This window comes from Octopus sinensis, linkage group LG6, assembly GCF_006345805.1.
Source record: "Octopus sinensis linkage group LG6, ASM634580v1, whole genome shotgun sequence".
NCBI classification, from domain to species: Eukaryota; Metazoa; Mollusca; class Cephalopoda; order Octopoda; family Octopodidae; genus Octopus; species Octopus sinensis.
In genome coordinates, this window is record NC_043002.1 from 69565588 (window position 1) to 69590587 (window position 25000).

The 25000-nt window shown below is 39.8% G+C and overlaps 1 non-coding gene across 1 annotated transcript; it reads left to right on the plus strand.

Moving 5' to 3' along the window:
• The first annotated feature begins 15824 nt into the window (after window positions 1–15824).
• On the plus strand, window positions 15825–15896 carry Trnaw-cca. Its single transcript has one exon. It is a non-coding gene; the product is annotated as a tRNA-Trp (tRNA).
• The last annotated feature ends 9104 nt before the right edge of the window (window positions 15897–25000 follow it).

Consider the following 25000-nt stretch of genomic DNA (forward strand, 5'->3'; position numbering starts at 1 on the left):
CTCTTCATTTCAATTCCAAACCATTTTACCAATTCAAATGTATATTTCCGTAAACGGCAGTAATTTACAATTATATTGTTTGCACGCTGAACAACAATCCACTGTAAGAGTTCAATCTCTAGATCCCTATGTGCTGGTCCTCTACCTTCACCAATTGATCTGTGCCTTCTCTTGTCTGATATATGGATTAACTCAGTTTCTTTTTGTGCACCATTCTCTCAATCGTTTTCTATCAATACCTGTCGCTTTACGCAGCAGATAAATTGCCAGAATGTTCTTTCACTCGTATAATAGCATTCAATTTTTCACCAATGGTATATGATCGTTGAACACGTTTTGATATATTTTATTTCGACTCCATTATTGGGAATAAAAATCCTTTGAATTTATCTACAGACGTAAAAAGAAGTAGAAAAAGGCCAAATAACAGCAGCAACAGTGACAACAGCAATAACACTACATATGTGATGTGTGTAATGTGAAACTAATTATTATTGTTTATTATGGCCTTGTTCCAATTCGGGCTGCAGCAACAAAGCCTCCCCGCCACCCTTCAAGGTCCATCATCACTACCTCGAAGTCCTGGATACATTCCAGGCTTGTATCTGTAATCAAATTGCCAATGTTAGTGTGACAACGTTTCGTCTTCTTACATCACCATGAAGTAGGACAAATGATCTAGCGGAAAACAAACAATTTCGAATAGTCTTTCCCAATAGTCGTCTTTGAAACGTTGCGGTGATGAGTTAACAAAGCCCTGATGATGACAGTGGCTAACTTTCTAAGTATTGTAGGCAATGTGCCTCATTTGTATAGAAGCAGTACAACAGCTTTAAGTTTTTTGTTTTGTATTTTTATATGTGTTCATTATTTGTGTGAGAGAGGTAGAGGGATATATCTTAAAAGATGATGGTATTAGAGTTCCGCTCAAATGTTCGAAATGAATCAGAGGTGAAGCACACTTACCACTAAACGTGTAGAATTGTAGAATTGTCGGAGCTTCTCGCAATTAAGTTTATTTGAAGTACCAGAATGTTCGGATGACAAGAAAGTTGTACTGTAGGATGATGTTGCGTGGGATGCCTTGATTACGTAGTGATCAGATGATCCTAAATGAACACAAACAGGTATTACTGTATTTTGGGCGCACCCGGAGATAAGGATGGGTTAGAATTGAGTAAAGAGGAAACTGTGTTTGGAGTTTCGATGGAGGTACTTACTAGTACAAGTAGTTCAGTTCGGCAAATTTTGCATCCTTTTCATCATTAGTCTCAGAGTACCAAATCTAAGAGGAATTACAAGCATCGGAGTCACTGAAGGTGAGAACAGAGAGAGATGAGGGGCAAAATGGATAGAGAAGTTCGAAGAAAGAGAAAACTCAGATGAACTCAAAAGACTTGTGATGAAAAGATTTTAACCTAGAGTGCCTTGAAGTCTTTGCTACTAATGTCCAAGTCAGTTGAGCAAGTGGTTAGGTGAGTGGATTCGACAGTGGCATAGATACCAATTTTCTGAAAGAATTTGATAATGCAGTGCAACATTACAACAAAAATAGGTTAGAGGCAGAGGGGATATAGGAAGGATTTGTGTCACAGACAGAAATAAAAATTGCATAAGTGCTTTAAGCGTAATTAGGCATTTATGCGGATGAATACAAGTTTGACCTTACTCCAAGAGTATTAGTGTATGGCGAGACACTTGTCTGGTAGATTATTTCATATTTTAATTATTTGATTTGAATTGAGAAGTGAAACTATGAAAGGCCATGCCTTTCTCAAGAGTATTATTAGAAACGCGAGTGCATTAAAAAAAAAAGAAGCTTCATCCGGCAATACACCTTCAAATATGTGAGAGACGCAGACAATAAAGTGATTATAAAAGACATTCTCTCACATCACTTTAAATATCATACATATCTATATCTATATCTATGTATATAAATATATATATATGTGTGTGTGTACATACGTATATGCGTGTGTATATGTATTTGCGTATATATATATATATATATATATATATAAAGGTTACATTTTTTAAAGGTATTTTTTAACATGCTGGCCATTGATAAAATTTTTTTCGAAAAATTTTATCCTATATCATATATATATATATAGATAGATAGATAGATTAGATAGATAGATAGATAGATAGATAGATAGATAATAGATAGATAGATAGATAGATAGATAGATAGATAGATAGATAGTAGATAGATAGATAGATAGATTAGATAGATAGATAGATAGATAATAGATAGATAGATAATAGATAGATAGATATACAAGCACAAAGGTGTCTCAGAAAATGTATATACTTTAAATGTTGATAACTTAATTTTCACTTCGTTTTAGGTTTAACGCATTAGAAATAATGAAGGCAGTCAGACTAAATTTTAATCAAAGGAAATTTGTCTTAAAATACAGCTGGAAGTTTGAAAATGCAGTCGGTGTGCAGAGACAGTTTACGAAGGACTTTCACACAGATCCACTTACACGACTTACCAGCATTCGAATTAGAGAAATAAGTTTGAAGTAGATTGAACTGTTTAGAATGTCTGCAAGAAACATTCTTGAAGTCTGCGGACGTCGATAAGCGCCACAAAGCAAGAAAAGGTACTAGAAATGCATTGCTATAGTTTTTTAATAATGAAATTATTGTATACAGTGCTCAGGTGTACCACAACTTGTCAAAAGTGCGTATAAAGCATATGCAGTAATGTACAAATGTCTGGAAAGTGAATAGTGTATGAGTCAGACACATGCTTGCGTGTGTATGGAGGGGAAAAAATCAGGTGTAGTGTTGGTGAATCTCAGGAAGTATGGAAGTTTTGAAAGATGCAGTGCTCCGACAACTAACAACTCATGCTGGCAGTTTGTTCTATACTTCAGCAACTCTTAGCGTAAAAAAATGTTTCCAAAAGTCATGGGAGCTGTGCTGTTTTCTGACTTTGTAAACATGTCCACAGGTGTTAGACAGGTGGAGTTTGAAAAGGTGCTCAGAGTTCAAGAACATATTTCAGTGGCAAGCATGTCGTGAGATAGAAATTTCAAAATCAAGCGTCCATCGCATTTTCAAGCACTGTCATTGGAGAAGTTAAATTCCAAGAAAAATGCATACTCTCATTGAATTTTGGAAGTGATACTTGGCTAGATTTGTAGAAAATGCGATCTTTCTAATAAAGACTGTTTGGAATACTGAGGCTGTATTTAAATTAATTAGCTCACTTAATCATCACAATTACACATGTTGGGGACTTGTGAATCTGCATATTTCGAAGAAACATCATGTTAATTGGAGTTACTGTATGTTGAAACTGATAATCAACAAGCATAAATGGACCTTCTTTTCTTGATGGTACTGTGACTCATCCCATTTACTTGAACTTGCTGTAACAATCTGTCGTATCAAGCATTTGCAAGGACTTTGGAAATGTGAAGTTTATTTCCAGCTAAATGGGACGCCTTCACATTGATGAGATTTTGCCAAACAGGCGGATTGAACGAAGAGGTTCAGTAGAATTCTCTCCACGTTCACAGGACCCAATATCACCAGATATTTTTATGGGGATATTTAAAAAGAAATACAGTTTACAATACAAGATCAGCATCGTATCTGAGGGCAGTTCATTGAACAAAAATGTGCACAAATACCAAATGAAGTGTTTCTTGATGTTTGTGTGCTTATTGTTTCGCATTATCAGCAGTGCCTGGACTAGAGCGGTCATCATTTTAAAAACAGGAATTCATATAACAATTAACTTCTGTCTGTGGATTATATTCAAGTTTGAAAATGTAATGCATTTTAATAAACACTGACTTTATAATCATTAAATTTGTGAATAAATTGATTTGGGGCATCCTGTATATATATATATATATATATATATATACACATACATACGTGTGTGTGTATTATGTATGTATATATATTAATATATATATATATATTATACATATATGTGTGTGTATATATATATATATATATATATATATATATATATATATATATTTATTCTTTTACTTGTTTCAGTCATTTGACTGTAGCCATGCTGGAGTACAGCCTTTAGTCGAGCAAATCTACCCCAGAGCTTATTCTTTGTAAGCCTCTTTTGCCGAACCGCTAAACACACCACCATCGGTTGTTAAGTGATGTTGTGGGGAGGGGGACAAACACAGATTCACAAACATATACACACACATACATACACATATATATACATATACGACGGGCTCCTTCCAGTTCCCGTCAACCAAATCCACTCACAACGCTTTGGTCGGGCCGAGGCTATAGTAGAAGACACTTTCCCAAGGGACTGAACACAGGACCATTTGGTTGGTAAGTAAGCTACTTACCACACAGCCATTCCTGCGCCTTATATATATATATATATATAATATATATATATATATATATATATATTATATATATATATATATATATATATATATATATATATATATATATATATATATATATATATATATATATATTATATATATATATATGTATGTATATATATATGCATTTCAAAATGTAAGCACATGTGAATCGTAGGCGATTTTTTACTCCGTCTTCCTTTTCTCTTGGACTTTCCTCTGTCTTCTGTTTCTGACGAAGAGCTTTGCTCGAAACATAAAACCACCTTTCTTTTCTTTCCTGAGCGTCTGCTAATATTTTGCATGTACCACGTCCTCGCGTTGTTGCTTTTTTCTTGTGTTCTTATATATATACATAGGATTAGCAGTACTGTGGAAATTCTATGTTTATTTTGAAAAATTTAAATCTGCTGGAAGTTTATACGGACCCATAAAATACATAATGTCTTTTCAAACTGTATTTTTCATGAAGTGTTTCGTTCTTGAGACGGGGGAAATCCACGTAGGAGACACTGAATGTGTAGTCTTTAGAAAGAACATTTTTGAAAAATTTTCTTACTTATACACTTGTTACCTCTTTTATTTTTAGTATTGTTATCTGTTATGTTTATCTGTACCTCAACAAGCGAATGCGTTCTAGAAACTGCAACATGAGAAAATTTAAGTTCACTGCGTTTTTCCATTATGACGATGTAATAGAAATAATTGAGAATGCGTTGAAAGAATAGCGTAAAAACAATGGAACAGAATGGGGTATTGGTAAAAGACAAAACACCGTGATAAATGAATCATTTCTACACACTGACAACAAACTTGCAGCCCACAGCAATGAAGCTTTGACTCTCACGTATTTTCTCGACTATCTTTAACTCTTCATGTAAAGAATACAGTTATATGCATCGTTTATTAGGATCAGGCGCTTGCGAATTTCCTCTGTTCACTGTTCTCATATTGATGAAGACGAATACGAAAATCCGCATAAAAATTTGCTCTACCTCATTGCACGGTCACGTAAACACAAGCGATAGTCAGTGTGTGTTTGTGCGTGTGTTTGTGTGTGTGTGCATGCGTGCATGTCTATGTTTTTGTGTATGTAATAATTTCATTAGGGTATTGACCTTGGACGTCTCCCGGTTAAGCTTATCTACGGGTCCAGGCTATCAAAATGAAGTATCCCGAAATTGTTTATTTTATCAAACGTAAAATCCACAAAATCTGCTGAGGTTTTACAGTTATAAACACGGAGAATAGAGAGAGAAAGTCCTTAACTTTTATGCATGATTATGAGAGACGAATTTCGATATGCGTCAATGGCATCTCATGAATAAATAATTGTATATATCATCGCATGATGTAGCAATAATCATTAGATCAATTTAAGATGAAACAACACTAAATCAATAAAAGGACTTGCTCACTCCATTTTATTTATCCTTAGCATGAATGTGTGTATCTAAGTATATATATATTCTCTGTGTATCTTTCTGTTGAAGAGTGTAGGCTCGAAACGTTAAAGACTTGTTTTATTTATATTTCCTGAGCGCCATACTAATACAATTGTTTGTTTGTATTCCACCTGCCTTCGTCTTTTGTTTATTTCCGTAAACCTGCCTTCGTCTTTTGTCTATTTTCATAAAGCTTCCCGTTATATATATATATATATATATATGCTTCAATAGTGGAGGCGCAATGGCCTAGTGGTTAGGGCAGTGGACTCGCAGTTGTAGGATCGCGGTTTTGATTCCCAGACCGGGCGTTGTGAGTGTTTATTGAGCGAAAACATCTAAAGCTTCATGAGGCTGCGGCAGGGGATGGTGGTGAATCCTGCTGTACTCTTTCACCACAACTTTCTCTCACTCTTTCTTCCTGTTTCTGTTGTACCTGTATTTCAAAGGGCCAGACTTGTCACACTGTGTGTCACGCTGAATCACCCCGAGAACTACGTTAAGGGTACACGTGTCTGTGGAGTGCTCAGCCGCTTGCACGTTAATTTCACGAGCAGGCTGTTCCGTTGATCGCATCAACTGAAACCTTCGTCGTCGTAGCCGACGGAGTTCCCGTATGTATCAATTTAAGAAATTTATTTCTCTGTCAAACGTCAAATGAATGATATAAATGTTTATGTTATAAATTTCGTTCCATAGGTATAGCTCTGATATAGGCCAAAGCAGAATAATATAATACATCTGTTATATTATTATTAAGGTGAAGCGGTTACATTCTTTCAAGGTTTCCACCAATGTTGGTGAGTTGACAGGGAAAGTACATCTCATGTCAGTCTCGTAACAACAAATATTTTGTTGACCCGAAGTTGTTTCTATTCTGTTCCTGTCGCAGCGTCGAATATTCTAACTTACACAGTTATAACAAATTGCTATGAATAAAACGTATTCTGCAGGTTAAAAATACCGATATATACTTCAAATTCTACATTATTTTTCTTAACTGCAAAAATCATTCTTGGTGTATCAAACCTTAGGAAGTCTTTTATATTTTACTTGTTTCAGTCCATGCTGGAGCACAACCTTATAAGGTTTAGTCAAACGGTCAATTCCAGAACTTATAAGAAAGCCTAGTACTTATTCTTTTGGCCTCAGGTTTTTCTCCAGAACCGCTAACTTACGGGAATGTAAGCAGACCAACACCGATTGACAAGCGATGATGGGTCGGCAGAAGAAGACACACGCACACACACACACATACACACAAACGATGGGCTTCCACAAAGTTTCCGTCTACCAAATTCACTCACAAAATATTGGTCGGACCGAGGTTATAGTAGAAGACACCTGCCCTAGGTATTGCACAGTGGAACTGAACTCAAAAGCACATGGTTGCAAAGCGATCTTCTCAACCACACAGCCAATATGTACATATATGCATAATGCTTTAGATTTGTAAGTCTAATGTCCTGCATAATTATTCCTTGTTCAGATTTTAACAATACATTGAACTTCTCTAGAAGTATTTTCCCATCTTAATATAAAGACTAGCTGGTTAAACAGGATTCAGTTCATTTCGTTGGATTCATCTCTTGATTTCGATTCGTTTAAAAAGCTGGCTGATTAGAAATACAACTGCGACGTTGTATTCGGCTTTAAGTGATATCTCTTTGTTTGAACAAATTGATGGTATAGACTGCACGTCGCCTTACAGAAGCAGGTCATGGCGTAGAGCTGTGATTATTTTCGAAGTAGTTTTAACCTCTGTTCGATATTTATCTGCAGCGATTCTAAATATTCTGATTTACAGTTAAATCATACGATTCAGATTTGACCAACGAAATGTGTTATATTTATTATGTCAAATGTCCTAAATAAGAAACTACATATACACATGCATATATTATAATATAGATTGCATATGTATACATACATTCATGCATGCATACATACATATTTATATGCGTACGCACGTACATACATACATGCATACGCACATACATACATACATACACGGATACATACAAGAAGGGAGTGTGGGGATGTGCTGAACAACTTTTAACAAACAAAGCTGTACTGTCTCAAGTAAGAAAACAACGCAGAAACCTTGTGAAAATATGGTTTGACTATAAGAAGGTATTCGACTCTATCCCTCGTTGATGGCTGTTGAAGTGTCTACATCCGGCAAAGATACCTACTACCTTAATTGTTGCTATAGAGAGACTCACAAAGACATGGACAACTATTCTTACCTTTATAGCTGAGTACAGAAGAGTTGTTTCTAATAGTATGGGCATTTCAAAGGGAATATTCCATGGAGATAGTCTTTCTGTACTTCTTTTCCTTTTGGCACTGAAGCTATTACCGTTCCCGCTGCAGAAAACAAATGGTTACATGCTAGGATCTTCAACTGATAGAAATATCAATGTAACTCATAATTTCTTTGTAGACGACCTGAAGGTTTATGTTAAAAGTGTTAACAATGCCAAAAAAAGAAAAAACAACTATAGTTAATAACCACAGTTTTAGCTGATATAGGCAGGGAATTTGGCCACTCATACATTGAACAGGACACCCGTCCGTTGCAAGTTTACTCATTTACAGCTGAGTGAACTGGAACAACGTGAAGTGAAGTGTCTTGTTCAAGAACACAACGTACCGTTCCGGCCCAGGAATCGAAACTATGATCATTTTATCGTGATTGTAACACCCTAAATACTCGGCCACATGCCTATTATAGGGTTGCTTCGGGGTTAAATAACAGCAAAAATACTTCCTATGTATTTCTAATTTCATTTTCACCCAAGATTGTCCGAAAAGTCAGAATTCTCTGCACAGTTCTCGAACTTTTTTCATTTGTGAGTGCACTTCAAATTAATTGTATTAATATAGGTCACCAGTTATTTCTGTTTATCTTTACTCATTAATTCCAAACGATCTATTGTTAAAGCAATCAATCATCACTTAAACATTGCCAAGTCTGTCTAACCAAAAGCATATTTCAACATCTGTCGTCAAATCTGCGACATGCTACGACAATGAGTTGGTAAAAACGGTAGAATGTTAAATTTAAATTGCTACAGCATTTTACTTAAACTGGTTTTAACTCTTCGGGGCTGATATAATAAGTACTAGTGATATTCTAAAGTAGATGAAATTAACCAAAATCAAGTTACTAAAATTTGCTTTATACCTAGTTAAAAATGACAACCTAAAATTACTGCAGATTGTGAATTAAAACAGCGCATGCCCTACAAATGGTGGCGAATTGGTTATGACGTTTGAGTATTGGCTAGAATGACTTGCAGTATTCGTTCCGGCGCCTTGAGTTCAAATCCAAACTAAGACCAACTTCGTTTTTCATCGTTCGGAGGTTGATAATTAAAGTACTGGGTTCTATTCTTTTCTCTTTCACTCTGGAAGATATTGGCTATGGTCATACATGAAGAGGCATGTTTAAATACCCAAGATACACTGTTCTTCACGATGGTAATCTTACGTCGTCAACAGGAGTTGATGGCTCAAAACAGGACTGCGTTTGACTGTTTTTCTACAGTGTGAAATTCACGAAATAAGTCCTGGCGATATACCTAAGAACAAAACGCACAATCATTGTCGAATGATCGCCGTAGATTATAAACTAACCTCATTTGCCAGGGCTTCCTTTCATTATGGTGGATGAAACCATTCAGAATGTTTGAAGGTCAAAATATTAGAGTGCGGCCATATTTAATAAATAAATATATGAACCAACTTATACCATCATGGGACCTTTAATTCTATGACTTATCCAGTAGGAAGAAGCTGAACTCATGACGATCACAAACTCTCTCAGACTGATGAGATCGATAAGGTGAATGTTCGGCCATAGAAATGATGAGAAAATAGGAGACGGGCTTGTTTGCATGAGTTTGGAAGGAGGTGAGTATACCAAGAACCGGCAAACATGTATGAAGGCGGACTATACTAGAAATTTTTATGTATCTTGCAATCCGAGAGGACTGAAAAAAAGAAACGATGATTATTTAAGGCTATGGGAAAAAACTGCATTCAAAAATGTTCCTTAAAGTTTTTCCTTATAGAAATATATAGCTGCAAAATTTATCTAGTTCAGATGGGTAGACGCCGGTCTAATAGCAATTAAATAGGCAGAAGACAACACATACATAACCCAATGCTTTAGTATTTTGGTGAGTACAGTAATACCTCGACTCAGATCTTCTCTTAAAGATTTCACTTTATCTTGTAGTCTCCTTTTCCACAGTTGTTCTTTTTTAATCTTTCCCTGCGAGATACCTAATCTTCTGGTGACTAGTGCCCGTCCTGCATAGATCAATAAGTTTATTTTTAGTATCAATCCTACAGATAACAGAATCTACTTTCTTAGTCATTTCTTGTAGCTTCCTTCTGTTGATGTCTTTTAATGCTGGCAATCTTTTCCTTACTTCTTTACTTATTACTTCCTGTAACTCATCTAAAATATTCTGATCTTCCTCACTTAAATCACTTAAGTCGTTGGTGCCAGTTGTCCCTTCCTTATTGGTAGCGCTATTATTATTTTTATTCTTTAGGTTCTTCTTTGATTTGTGGTGTATGTTTTATGTTGTTGTTTGTCTTTCCCACTGCCTGGTATTTCTTTCCTAGTTCTCTCATGATCTCTTCTACCTCCATTTCTGTCATCCACTTTCTTCTCCTAATAGCATTAGCTTGATCAACCAATCTCTGCTCAGTCACTTTAAACATACCAAAAGTGTTAAGATCCGTTTTCTGTAGCCCTCTCCTTTTACGTACACTTTCCAAGTATCACTGTATCACTATTCTGTTTTCTTCGCTGGTCTACTCCCTTCTCCTTGCTCTATTATCTGTTGATGCTGTATTAGGATGACAGCTGTGGTCAGACTGCATCTTCACTGAGCGAAAAGCCTTCACTTAAATGAATTTGGACCCTTAAAGGTCCAGCTTCCTTTTCGCTGTTACAAGCAGAGCTTTTCAGAAACTCCTGTCTCATTAACTGAGCTAAGGTAACGTTCATCACCATAGTCATCAACACTATTATTTTCCGACATCTGAAATTTTCAAGCAACTTCCTATTGCATCATTTGTTGCATCTTTATGTTAGTGGAGTGGTATGTGCTGCATTTTTTTTGGGCGTGAGGGGATGGATATTGTATTGTATCAGTACGTTTTGTTATGGGGTTTTGTTTGATTCTTCGGTTGTATTAGTTTTTATATTGTGTGTTGTTTGTGTAGCGCAGGTTGAGTTCTTCTGTAGGGTATGGGCCTTCAATGGCACATATAAGTGTTGTTCATTTTGTTGGGTATTTACAGAATGAGTTTATTCTTGTATGATTTTTGAGGGGTGTTGCATAGTTGTGTGTGTGTGTGTGTGTGTGCGTGTGTTGTGTGTGTGTGTGTGTGTGTGTGTGTGTGTGTGTGTAACTCCCAAATCAACTATTTTATAGTATTTATGATTATTCGTCCTCCGTTCTTTTGCTTATAATAATAATAATAATAATAATAATAATAATAATAATAATAATAGAAATAATAATAATAATAATAATAATAAAAAGAAAAAAAAGAAGCTGGATACTCACTCAAACCCGCCCAAACAGGAGTACCACCACCCAAACAAACCCTGTGGATAAATAACATCCAAAACAAAATAAAAAAAATTAGAAAAGACCTGTCGATTCTTAATGAAATCAGCAAACAATCAACGCTACTGAGCAACAAAAAGAAAACAAAAATACTACGCAAATATAACATCACAGAGAAAGAGTTGCCGGAGATAAAAGAAAAGCTGAAGCAAGATATCCTTGCCAAAGCACAAAGGATCCGCCGGTACGAGAAACGCCAACGCTTCTTTGAACAAAACAAAAAGTTCAACTCCAACCCCAAAAAGTTCTACCAAGAACTGGGCAAAAATAAAATAGAAGTCACAGCAGCACCAACGGCAGAAGAATTGGAAGAATTCTGGAGAGAAATATGGTCGGCGAACGAACAACCAAAAAAAAGGAGTATCAAAATAACAACTTTGGACCCCCATAACAACTGAAGAGGTCACCCAGGCACTGCAAAGACTAAGCAACTGGAAGGCACCTGGGCATGACAAGATCCCCAACTTCTGGTTGAAATATCTAACAGGAATGCACAAAAAGCTGGCTGAAAACTTTAACAACATACTAGCAGAGCCAGAGACAATGCCTGAATGGCTCACGAAGGGGAAAACCATCTTAATTCCCAAATCAAATGAAACAGCAAAACCAGAAAACTACAGACCAATAACCTGCCTCCCTACTATGTTCAAGGCATTTACTGCAGTGATATCGCAAAGGCTGAACAAGCACCTGGACGAAAACAAACTGTTCCCAGAAGAGCAGAAAGGATGCCGCAAAGGCTCATATGGCTGTAAAGATCAACTAATGATTAATAAAGCCATAACTGAAGACAGCCACAGAAAGAAGAAAGGCCTCAGTGTGGCCTGGATTGACTACAAAAAGGCGTTTGATAGCATCCCCCACACATGGATCCTCGAAACACTAGCCATTAACAAAGTAGCACCAACAATCATAAAATTCATAGAGCACTCTATGAATAAATGGCAAACAGTCCTACACCTCCAAACAAAAGAGGGACTCATGAAAACCAAAAACATCCCCATTAGAAGAGGAATATTCCAGGGAGACACGCTCTCTCCACTCCTTTTCTGCTTGGCACTGTCACCTCTATCTGATATACTAAATAGAACTGGATGCGGATATAAATGTTACGGCAAAACGATCAGCCACCTTTTATATATGGATGACCTAAAACTATACGCTGCAAATGACAAACAGCTGGGAACACTATTAAAGACAGTTCATGGATTTACCAAAGAAATAGATATGAAATTTGGATTAGAAAAATGCGCCAAAGTATCCATGAAAAGAGGAAAACTAGTTAAGAGTAACAACATCACACTAGATAAAACCAATGAAATAAAAGAATTAGACCAAAGCCAAACTTACAAATACTTAGGAATCCATGAACTAGATAAGACACAACACACACAAATGAAAGAGAAAATAAAAAAAGAATATTATAGACGAGTTAGATCAATACTAAAAACAGAGCTCAATGCTAAAAACAAGATAATAGGTATCAACACTTTAGCTGTCCCAGTTATAAGTTACAGCTACAATATCCTTAACTGGACACGAAATGAACTGACCAAAATAGATAGGAAAACAAGAAAAATACTGACAGGATCTAGGATGCATCACCCAAAATCTGACATAGAAAGACTATATATACAACGTATAGAAGGTGGTAGAGGCCTTATACAGCTGGAAAACTACTATAAAATAACCACCATAGGACTGCAAAAATATCTACTTCAGAAGGAAGGAAACTGATCCAGATAGCGGCAAAACACGAGCAAAACAAAAAACTGTTCTCAGTATTTAAGGAAGCTGACAAATACAAACAAGAAATCATACCACCTAATAAACATGAAGAAGAAGAAGAAGAAGATGAAGAAACAACAAAAGCTATAAAACAAATGAAATCCAAACTAAAAATAGAACAGCAACGAACCATGATAAAACGATGGCAAGAAAAGCCCCTTCATGGTAAATACTGGACTAAACTAAACGCAAAAGAAATAGACAAAGAAAAATCCCAGCAATGGTTGAGAAGCTCAGGACTCAAAGCAGAAACAGAGGGATTTTTAATTGCAGCACAAGACCAAAGCCTCCCCACCAGAAATTACCAAAAACATGTAATGAAAAGAAATATTACAAGTAACTGCAGAATATGTGGAGATGGACAAGAAACAATAAATCATATTATCTCTAGCTGCCCAGTCCTGGCTAAGAAGGAATATATTCACAGACATGACAGAGTTGGAACCTACATACATTGGAAGCTCTGCCAACATTATGGAATAGCAACAGAAAAAAGATGGTATAGGCACACACCAGAAAAGGTCACAGAAAACGAGAAAGCAACCATACTCTGGGATATGCCGATACACACGGATAGAGAAATTAAGGCCAACAGACCAGATATAGTTGTCAGAGATCATGAAGAAAGAAAATGCTTTCTAATTGATGTATCAATACCGGCAGATGACAACGTGTCTCTAAAAGAAATGGAGAAACTCTCAAAATACAAAGACCTGGAAATAGAGGTAACTAGAATGTGGAATCTGAAAACAGAAACAATTCCTATCATAGTAGGTGCATTAGGCATGATAAAAAAATATTCAGACAAATACATAACAAAAACACCAGGACTTACAAACACATACAACATACAGAAAATTGCACTACTAGGCACTGCACACATCCTACGCATAACACTTTCCATACAATAACCATCAGAGCATCACAACAAATCACAGCACATACCTAAGGCACACAGAGCTGCGCTCGGTAGTAAAGTGAAAGCACGCTATAAAAATAAAACTACTGAATAATAATAATAATAATAATAATAAATATAATATTAATAATAATAATAATAATAATAATAATAATAATAATAATAATAATAATAATAATGATGTTAAAAATTTTCTCTTTATCACAGGTTTTGTTGGAGCACCTGGTGTATTACATGCGTAGCCTACGGTACCATGCTATCCATTCTTTTCAGCTGTCTTATACTTTCCTGGTTATTCTGGCCGTGCCAAGGAAGCAAACCTTTTGTAACAGTTCTGCTGGGCACTCTATTCCAATTTCCTTTATATTCCTCTTGATGCCTTCTGATACTGCTCCCAAGGTCCCAACAATAATTGCCACTATCTTCACGTTCTTCATGTCCCATGGCCGGGATATTTCGTACTTAAGAGGGTTGCATCTATCTATCTATCTGTTTGCCTTCCTACTTGATTAGTCGTGAGTCAAAGGAGCATAAAACACCAAGTATATATCATATTTGGTGCACCTTGTCTACCACCACTAGGTCCGGTCTGCTATGTTGTGGTACTTGATCTGTTTGGGTTGGGAAATCCCATTAGATATTGCTAGTTTCCGACTCCGCCACTATCTGCGATTTGTGCTCATACCACGTCTTGCCTCTCTGTAGCCTCTTCTAATCCCAAGATTCCGAGTTTGATTCCAGGCAGTGACATGAGTAATAATAATAATAATAATAGTAATAATAATAATAATAATAATAATAATAATAATAATAATAATAATAATAACAACAATAACATTGAAAAATACCTAAGGAATGAGAACCCAGGTTCGAAATTTCCACAAGACGCCTGATGAAGGCAGGAGGGTATATCAGCCGAAACGTGTTTACAACAAACAAGATAAGGACAAATATCCGTCAAATGTAAATAATGTAAATGTTCTTAGTAACTTCAGTAATTTTTGAGATACTAGTGCGGATATTTGACTTGTTAGACTTGCTATAAATAGCAACCTAATCTCCTTCGAATCACTCCATACGCTCCCCAAAATAACTATAAAAAAGATGAATGCATTGGAAAATATAATTGTTGATTAATCGGTGATTACTCACTCTTGAAACGCATTTTATCATAGGTGTGTTTGATCAGGGGTTAAAATGAATCGTTGTCATCATCATCATCATCATCATCATCATCATTACCGTCATCGTTATCGCCACCATATCCTTCGCTATCGCCGTTGCTGCTGCCCCCGCCATCGCTATCGCCGTTTCATTCATTCTATCAACAATACATCATCAAAAACAGCAGCAACAGAAACGATATCAACAGATATACAGAAGCGACAACAGAAAAAGGAATAGCAGAAACATCAGCAACAGTCGCTTCATCATCATCATCATCATCATCATCATTAAAGACAGCAACAACAACAGCAGCAGCAGCAGCAAGAACAACAACAACATTTAAAACAACCAGATCCAAGTGTTCTTGTAGATGTATGTGTTGGGGGAGTGAAATGTTGGCAGAAGAAAATAAAAGTCGTTAGACTTTGTTATACATATATACCAAAATATTTTGGCCATCAAGTAACTTGGCCCTGTGGCGCAACGGTAGCGCGTCTGACTCCAGATCAGAAGGCTGCGTGTTCGAATCACGTCGGGGTCAAACATTTTATTTTAGCCTGGCTCTTTGGTAAGAAGTGTCCAGTCCAGCATTCCAACTTCATGGTTCTGGGTTCAGCCCCACTCCATGGCACCTTAGACAAGTGTTTTCTGCTATAACCCTGGGATGTCCAAATCCTTGTGAGTGGAATTGGTAGACGGAAACTAAAAGAATCCCTTCACGTTTATATTTATGTATATATGTGTGTTTTGCCACTTCTCATCGCGTGACAATCGGTGTTGGTTTGTTTACCAGACGCAAAATAAACTCAACCCCGGTCGCTGGGGGAACAGATACTAACACACACACACCACACACCCACACACCCATACACACACACATATGCATATGACAGGTTTCTTCAGAGTTTCCAGCTACCAAATTCTCATAGAAAATATTGATCGGCCCCGGAGTTATAGTAGAATACACTTTCCGAATTGGTCACGCTGTAGTACTTAATCCAAAATCATGCGGTTGCAAATCTACATTCACAGCCATGCCCGTTCTTTAACTCACGCATTTATTCACTCACACACACACACACACACACACACACACACACACACAGACAGACACACACAGACAGACACACACAGACACACAGACACACAGACACACACAGACACACACAGACACACAGACACACACACACACACACACACACACACACACACATATACACAAATACACACATATATATGTGTATGTATGTGTGTGTGTGTATGTAAATGGTTGGCTACCTAGCCAGCGGGGTGGCTTCAACTCAAAAGCTAGAACAATATGAGTTAATAGGTCTCATTATCCTGCAGGTAAATCGGACCGCTCCATGGCGGTTGAGTGAAATTCAACGAGAGGCTCTTAAAAATCTCATGTATCAATAGGCCGTCAAAGAATCAAATGGCAACTGTTGCCATATGTACCTACAACTGAAAGTCTTAGGTAGGGAGAAGCAGACTGGCCCATCAAATGAAAGAGAAAAACTCAGGCATGAGTTATTACTCAGGGTAGGCAGTTGGCGACGTTTATGTAGTAAAACACATTAAAATATAAGTGAAACACAGGTGAGCGACTGAGTTGGAGTCAGATTTACTTCTGCCTGTATAGCTCGTAAAGAAAACGTTGTTGTTGGAGTGTATGCAACACGTGTACTACAGCAGTACTATGCGTAGTTTTAATACTGAGATTGAAAGGCACGGTCGAACTATGCTTACCTAATCTACAAAAAATATATATATTTTGCATTTTACGCATAATAATTAGAGTAACCTTCATAATTTTATTGAATTAGGTGCATATTTTGCTATAAATGGAAAATGTTACTATCGTTCTATTTCATTCAGGTTAGGCACTGCTTACCTTGTCTACCCAGGCGGAACATCCCTGGAAAGACGAAATCAAATGTGATGTGCTTGGGCTCTATGAAAGACGTGAAAAGAAAGAATAAATGTGAGATGGATAGAAGGAAGTGTCGTGAGACTGAGAAAAGCGGAAGGTGTAAGAGCAACAGGTAGCATAGGGTTTATCGTAAGCAAAGAATAGGCGTCGAAAATGGCCTTCATTGCGCATCGGTATGCTAAACATTCTTCTCTCAAGAAATATCACCCTGAATATCATCCAGATCTATGCACGCACAAATACGCGCGAAAACGATGAAGTGGAAGAATTCTACTAAGAGCTAGAGAAAACGCTAGCACACAAATCCACTTAAATCAGTGATGGGAGATTTCCCTGCCAAGGCTGGAAAAGGATGACAGGGAGAGAAATATGTTGGTAAGCTAAGATCGGGAAAGAGAATCAAAGGAGTAGAAAGTTTGGTTACCATCGCAGAGACATGACTTTACATTGATAACAGCCTATAAAGGAAGCAACCTGGTCGATAAAATGCACATATTGCAGGATGTCTGAGTAGTAGCGCCATTCAAAACAAGCAGTGATCATCGCTTGCTACGGGCAAAGAAGATGATCAATGAAATTAAAGAGTAAAGACTCTGGATATCTTAATGAAGAATCAACGCGTCAAGGCCTTTGATGTGAAGCAGTTACAAGAAGCTATCAAAAAGGAAATTTGAAGTTAACTTGAAGAAGCTCAATGAGGACTACAGCTTGCTAGCCCAGAAAATTAAAAGTTGTATACCGAAAGAAAAAAACTTGCAAGCCAGCAGTAGCCTGGCGGAAAAATCTCATAAACGGAAAACGATGAAGAGGAACATGAAGGATCACCTTGAGTACCCCGTTCTCTTCAAAGGGATCAGACAACATCTAAGAAACGATTTCGAGGATTATAGACTGAAGAAATTGATACAAGCTACATAGGAAAGGAAAAGATTAAAAAAAGTTCAGGAGAGGACTGACGCTCTATGGGTCAAAGGTAACGGCATTTAAAAACTAGGATAGGCTTACGGTGACATGAAATGAAGGAGATATATAAAACCTTTTACATCAACTTTTTAAAATCATCAGTGAAGCTTGATCCCACAAATGCTGCAAGAAGTGCCACCTATTCTGATCAGTGAAACTGAAAATGGCCTCAAACTGATGAAAACAGACAAAGATCCTGAGTAAAATTTTTTCTACTCTAGGCATAAGGCCCGAAATTTTTGGTGAGGGGGCCAGTCGAGATATGGATCCTGAAATCTCAAAGAGAAGAAGGGCAGGACGCGAGGCATTTAACACAATGAAGGATGTGCTTCAAACAAATCTACACAAAGCCATATGTGCCAAACTCTTCAAAAGCACTGTCCCACCTGCGCTCTTTACGCAAATGAGATGAGGGCTATTGCAAAGAATAGGGAGCATGCATTGGCTACGACGTGAAGGGCCATGAAAAGATCCTTACTAGGAATATCTTTAAGAGAGCATATTCGAAATGATAGGATTCGAGAATGGAGAGGATTGGAGGATGTGATAGCAGAGTGCCGAAAACGCAAGTTCCGCTGGGCTGAACATGCTGCAAGGTTCGCATATAACAAGTGAGCAGGTGCAGTTTCCGAGTGATATCCAAGAGATCGGAAAAGAACTCTTTGAAGGCCTCCACGACGAAGAAAAGACGATTTAGTTAAGCAATTTGGGTCGTCAAGATGAAAAAGAAAGGTACAGCCAAAACAAAACTGGAAGTGATTGTGACCAGCGGCGGATAACAGCATCTGTTGATTCCGTTGATGCTGGGATACTGTGATATATATATATATATATATATATATTTAACTTTTATATTTTAAAATTAATTTTATGTATTGACTTATGTTTTTCACTGTTTGATTTGCCTAATAGTGGTTTTATCTCTAATGTAATATAATATAATATATTTATACTATAAAATTGGATTTAATCTTGAATCTAATTTTTCCCTGTAAGTTTGGATTTATTCCCTATATATATATATATATTATATATATATATATATATATATATATATATATATATATATATATATATATATATATATAACGGGAAGCTTTATGAAAATAAACAAAAGACGAAGGCAGGTGGAAAACAAACGAACAATTGTATTAGTATGGCGCTCAGGAAATATAAATAAAACAAGTCTTTAACGTTTCGAGCCTACGCTCTTCAACAGAAAGATACACAGAGAGAGAAAAACACAGAAAGAAGGAGAGAAAAAAAATGCGTGCAGTAGCTAACGAATCAACATGGCGATCTGATTTCAGCCAGAGGTCAAAGATCAAACATGAGACGCGAGAGCGAAATAAGGGGAGATAATAGGGTTGATAAAAGGGTAGAGGGACCAGCTAAAAGTGCGTGGGAGGGGTCTGGATGTGTGTATGTATAGGGTTGGTGTATGTATTAGTATGTATAAGGGTGTGTGTGTGTGTGTGTGTGTGTATGAGAGAGTATTAGTGCGTAAGATTGGTCTGGACGTGCGTATGTATGGGGTTGGTGTATGTATTAGTATGTATTAGTATGTATTAGTACGTATTGGTATGTATAGGTGTGTGTGTGGTGTGTGAGAGAGTATAAGTGCATATGCGGGGTCTGGACGTGTGTATGTATAGGGTTGGTGTAAGTATTAGTATGTACTAGTATGTATTAGTACGTATTAGTATGTATTAGTTGGTGTGTGTATTAGTATGGCACATCATATGTGATGTGATGTGTAAAGTCATGTGGTGTAGTGAGGAGAAGAGGGGGAGGGGGAGAAGAGGGGGAGAGAAGGGGAGGGGAAGAAGAGGGGGGAGAGGAGAGGATGGGGGAGAAGGAAGGAAGGGGATGAGGGGGATGAAGGAGGAAAGAGGGAGAGGAGGAGAGAGAAGGGGAGAGAGGGAGTGAGGGAGCAGAGGGAAGGGGAAGAGGGAGGGAGAGGAGAAAGAGGGAAGAAGGGAAGGGGAGTAGGGGTGAAAGGATGAAGGACTGAAGAAGTAGGGGTCGGGGGGAGAAAGGATAGGTGAGGAGGGGGGTGAGGTTAGATGAGGAGGGGGGAGAGTTGAGACCAAATGGCGTATAAGAGCGAAGAGAGAAGATTAATTCCTGTTCACGGCGCAAACGGGAATCCGGATGGCCTCTGTGTAAGGACAAACCGAACACAGATAGGTGTTGCAAGGAGTGACCGGTGGAGCGGAAATGGCGTGAGACCGGTGTGTCGTTCGCAAGGTGGATGTCACGAAGGTGTTCCGCGAACCGGTCAGCCAAGCGGCGTCCCGTTTGTCCGATGTACAAGGAATTGCAGAGAGAGCAAGAGATGCAATAGATAATATTGCTGGAGGTGCAGGTGAAGGAGTGGATGATGGGATAGGGTCGATGGTGGGTGCTAGTGAGGCGGGTGGTGTTGGAGAGGTAAGGGCAAGTGCATATATATATATTTCTTTACTACCCACAAGGGCCTAAACACAGAGGACACAAACAAGGACAGACAGACGGATTAAGTCGATTACATCGACCCCAGTGCGTAACTGGTACTTAATTTATCGACCCCGAAAGGATTAAAGGCAAAGTCGACCTCGGCGGAATTTGAACTGAGAACGTAACGGCAGACGAAATACGGCTCAGCATTTCGCCCGGTGTGCTAACGTTTCTGCCAACTCGTCGCCTTGTTATTATTATTATTATTGGGAGTTACCCCCACCACCAACAACAGTAAGTAGAGCCTTTTTTTTTCTCCTTTTTTTCCCCCCTACTTTTGAAACATGGCAAATCTTAGAATCGGTTGCTTGAATGTGAGAGGCCTCGGGTCACCTTGGAAACAGGGTCACCTGTTAAACGACCTGAGGTTTCATGATGTGGATGTAGCAGCCATCAGTGAAACCAGGCTCTCCGACCCGCAGGAACTCGCAGCCCTTTTCGGCGGATACGAGATATTTCTATCTCCGTGTCGGCCGGAAGCGGGCGGTGGTGGTACTGCAATGTTGTTTCGGAAGGGCCTGGACTTGAAAATAAGGACAGTCTTCTTGGATCCGGAAGGTAAGTTGGTGGTCCTCGACGTGGACGATAGTGACGGCGGTGCTTTCAGACTGCTGGCTGCCTACGCTCCGACAGGAGCAGGGCAGTCGGATTATTTCAAACGTCTGGAAGTTTTCCTGGGAACGTCACGCACTCTAGTGCTAGTTGGGGATTGGAACGCTGTCTTAGACGAACGTTTCGATCGGGTGGGCAGGGGAGCGTCTGATAGGAGAGGGGGAGGGTGCAAGAGCCTTGCCAACCTACTCGGCCGCTTTCAGCTGTCCGACAGGTTTCGACTAGACAACCCGAATGTGCCAATGTGGACTTGGACCAATCGCATCGGGTCGTCCAGATCGTACTTAGATAGAGTGTTTTGTAGGCCAGCGGATAAGGACAGCGTAGGGTGTCCACAATTCCACCTAGTCGACTACACGGACCACAAATTAGTGATCTGTACGGTCGACTTAGATAGGCTACATAGACAGGGACCCGGCTACTGGAAGCTGAACGCGTCGTTAACGGCGTGCAAAGCTTACAGAGACCGGATTAGTTTACTAGTTAAGTGGGCGCTCACGGGGGCAATCATCAACAACAACTGGTGGTTTGCCCTCAAGAGAGCAATTAGAGTAGAGTCGATTAGGTATAGTAAGACTCTAGCTATTGAACGTAGGAAGAGAGAGCGGGATTTAGTTAAGAAACTAGACGAGGCTCTTGACACTGGCATCGCGACCGACGTGTTGGCGGCAAGATTGGCCCTCGACCAACACTTCGACGCCAAAAACGAAGGCTGCGTTGTCAGAGCTAAGGCACGTTCGCTAAGCGGGGAGGGGACTAGAGCCGCTCGATGGGCCCGCGTGGCAGAGGCGAAGCGAGGCAACAAAGCAACCATTCGGTCTTTGGTGGACCAGAACGGGCGCGAGGTTACCGAACCGAAGCAGATGTGTACGGTGCTTCAGCGGCACTTTACTCAACTGTTTGGGACGAGCGGTGGAACGGACAACGGTGCAGACTTCGGTGTGTACCTGGACGGCCTACCGCAACTCTCGGACAGCGAGGCAGAGTGCTGCGAAGGACCGATATCTGCCTGGGAAGTGGAGGAAGCAATGAAGAGTTGCACGAGAGGTAGATCGCCGGGTTTGGATGGTCTGCCCTACGAGCTTTACGTTTCAATGCCAGACTTGTTTGCGGGCTTGTTGGCAAACGTCTACTGCAACTGGCAGCAAAACGGGAGAATTCCTGCTTTTGTCTGTCGAGGAGTGGTGGCTTTGCTGAAGAAGGCCCCAAACAAGGGGGACGTTATAGGGAATTTTCGGCCCATCACTCTGCTCAATGCAGAGTTGAAGATTTTGGCCAAGGTGCTAGCCAAGAGATTGGCGCTTGTCGTGGACAAGCTGGTCGGCAAGACGCAGACATGCGCCGTGCCGACTAGGTCGATACACGACAACCTCCATTTCATGTGCTACACCATAGAGAGGGTGGGTAACGACGCTAGCGCGGGTAGGGCTTTGATCAACTTAGATCAGAGTAAAGCCTTCGATAGGGTCGACCATCGGTACCTGGCAGCTGTTCTCAAGGCAGCCGGCTTCGGTCCAGTCTTCCGCGGGTGGATAGCTGCTTTATACAGCAACATCTGCTCGGTGATACGGGTGAACGGTCACCTTTCGGAACCGTTCGACATCTCGCGTTCGGTCCGCCAAGGATGCCCTCTCTCCTCCCTCTTGTACATTTTGACTCTCGAGCCATTACTGCGCAAGTTGGAGGCTTTGAGGGGTATCCCGCGCGATCTAGGAGGCGGAAACAGCGTGTCTGCCTGTGCCGACGACATCACCGTGGTGGTGTCGAGCCACAGGCACATTGGCCTGATTAGCGAGACACTAAACCAGTACGAAGCGGTGACAGGGGCAAAAATTAACGCGGAAAAGTCTGTGGGCTTGCAACTGGGCACCTGGAGAGGCAAGCCCATGCCGTCCAACAGCGTTGTAGGGCGCTGGACAGACGGACCCGTTAAACTGCTCGGGGTCTGGTTCGGTCCGGACCTCCAAGTGGATAAAAACTGGGAAGAGGTGACGTGCAGGGTGGCACGTCTCACCCAGAAATGGGCCGAGAGGAAGCTGTCCCTGAAAGGTCGAGCGGAGGTGGCGAATGCGTACATCGCATCCGTCATCTATTACCGCTTGACCGTCGTCCCTTGTCCCGACCACTGGTTGGCCAAGCTGGTACGCCTGCTCTTCGACTTTTTGTGGAAGGGTCAGGTGCCACTGGTCAGGCGATCCATCTGCTGTCAACGACCGCTGAACGGAGGCCTTGTAATGCCGTGGTTGCTGTTGCGCAGGCATGCGCTCAGGCTGCGGCATCTCAAGCGCTTCCTAGACGGTGAACAGGTGTGGTCGTCTTTTGTCAGACGCGATTTTCCGCAGCTCGTCTCTTTGACGGAGCTGCAGACCTGGATCAAACGTAGACCGAGAAAGGCGCTTGGCACCTCGAGTGCCGTCAAGCTCTCTCCGCCCTCCGCCTGGCGGGCAATGCGATCGGTTACAGCTCCACTCTAGCGTTCTATAGAGGGTTAGTGGAGGAAAAATGCGACGACGTTCTCGGGGAAACTCTAGGCGTTGAAGATGACGAACTGAGCGGGCTGTTCGGAAGGACTTTCGGGCCGGGGCCGATGGATAATTTCCAGAGGTCGCTCGCCTGGCAGTGCTACCGAGGAGCTCTGCCTGTTCGAGATAAACTCTACCGGCACGGAAGTGCGTCAGCCGGGCCTGCCCGAGGTGTTGCCAGGACGACGAAACCGTTCTGCACGCACTCGTCCAGTGCCCGAGTATTGCTGAAATATGGGTTTATGTCGAACAGCTACTGTCACGTGTAGGACGGATCCGACTATCGGCCGAATCCGTAGTGAAGATTGCTCCGCCGACCTCCTTTAACAAGGAGGGCGAAGCCGTTTTCTTGTGCCTAGTGGCTGTGACGAAAGAGGTGGTGTGGTGGACTCGTTTGAAAGGGCTAAAGTCAGACACTTTCCTCTTTGGTCAAGGCCTCATCAACTTTTTCAAGTTTCACTTGAAAAGCAAGATGAGGTTAGAGAGGAAAGTGCTGTCCGATAGCAAGTTTTATGAAAGGTGGGTGAACTGTGCGAGACTGGCCAGTTTAAATGGACCAGTTCTCAGGTTTCGCTTGTGATTTCAAAAGGGTAATATAAAAGGAGAAAAAAGGGACTCTCTACACCCCTTTTTTGACCAGGCTCCCGTTGGCTTTTATAGGGTTTTTCCACCAGGAACCTTTCGTAACGCCTCCCCCTTTTGGGAGTTTTTCATTGTTAATTTTTTAATTGTTATAAAGTTTTTACTCGGATTTTTCAAAAACGGACAAAACCCTTTGTAACCTAAGGCACACAGAGCTGCGCTCGGTAGTGAAGTGAAAGCACGCTATAAAAATAAAACTACTGAATAATAATAATAATAATAATAATAATAATAATAATAATAATAATATAATAATAATAATAATAATAATAATAATAATAAATGATCAAGAAGGGAACCGAAAATTATACGAGAATGATCCCTGGCTTACCATCCCTGCAAGAAGTGCAAAAGATTGTCTTAACTGGTACATCACACGTATTGAGAAGAGCATTGTCGATGTGAGAACTGTTGCTGCTCATGTATTTTAATTTAACTTAAAAAAAAAAAAATGAACGAACTATTGAGTTTGGT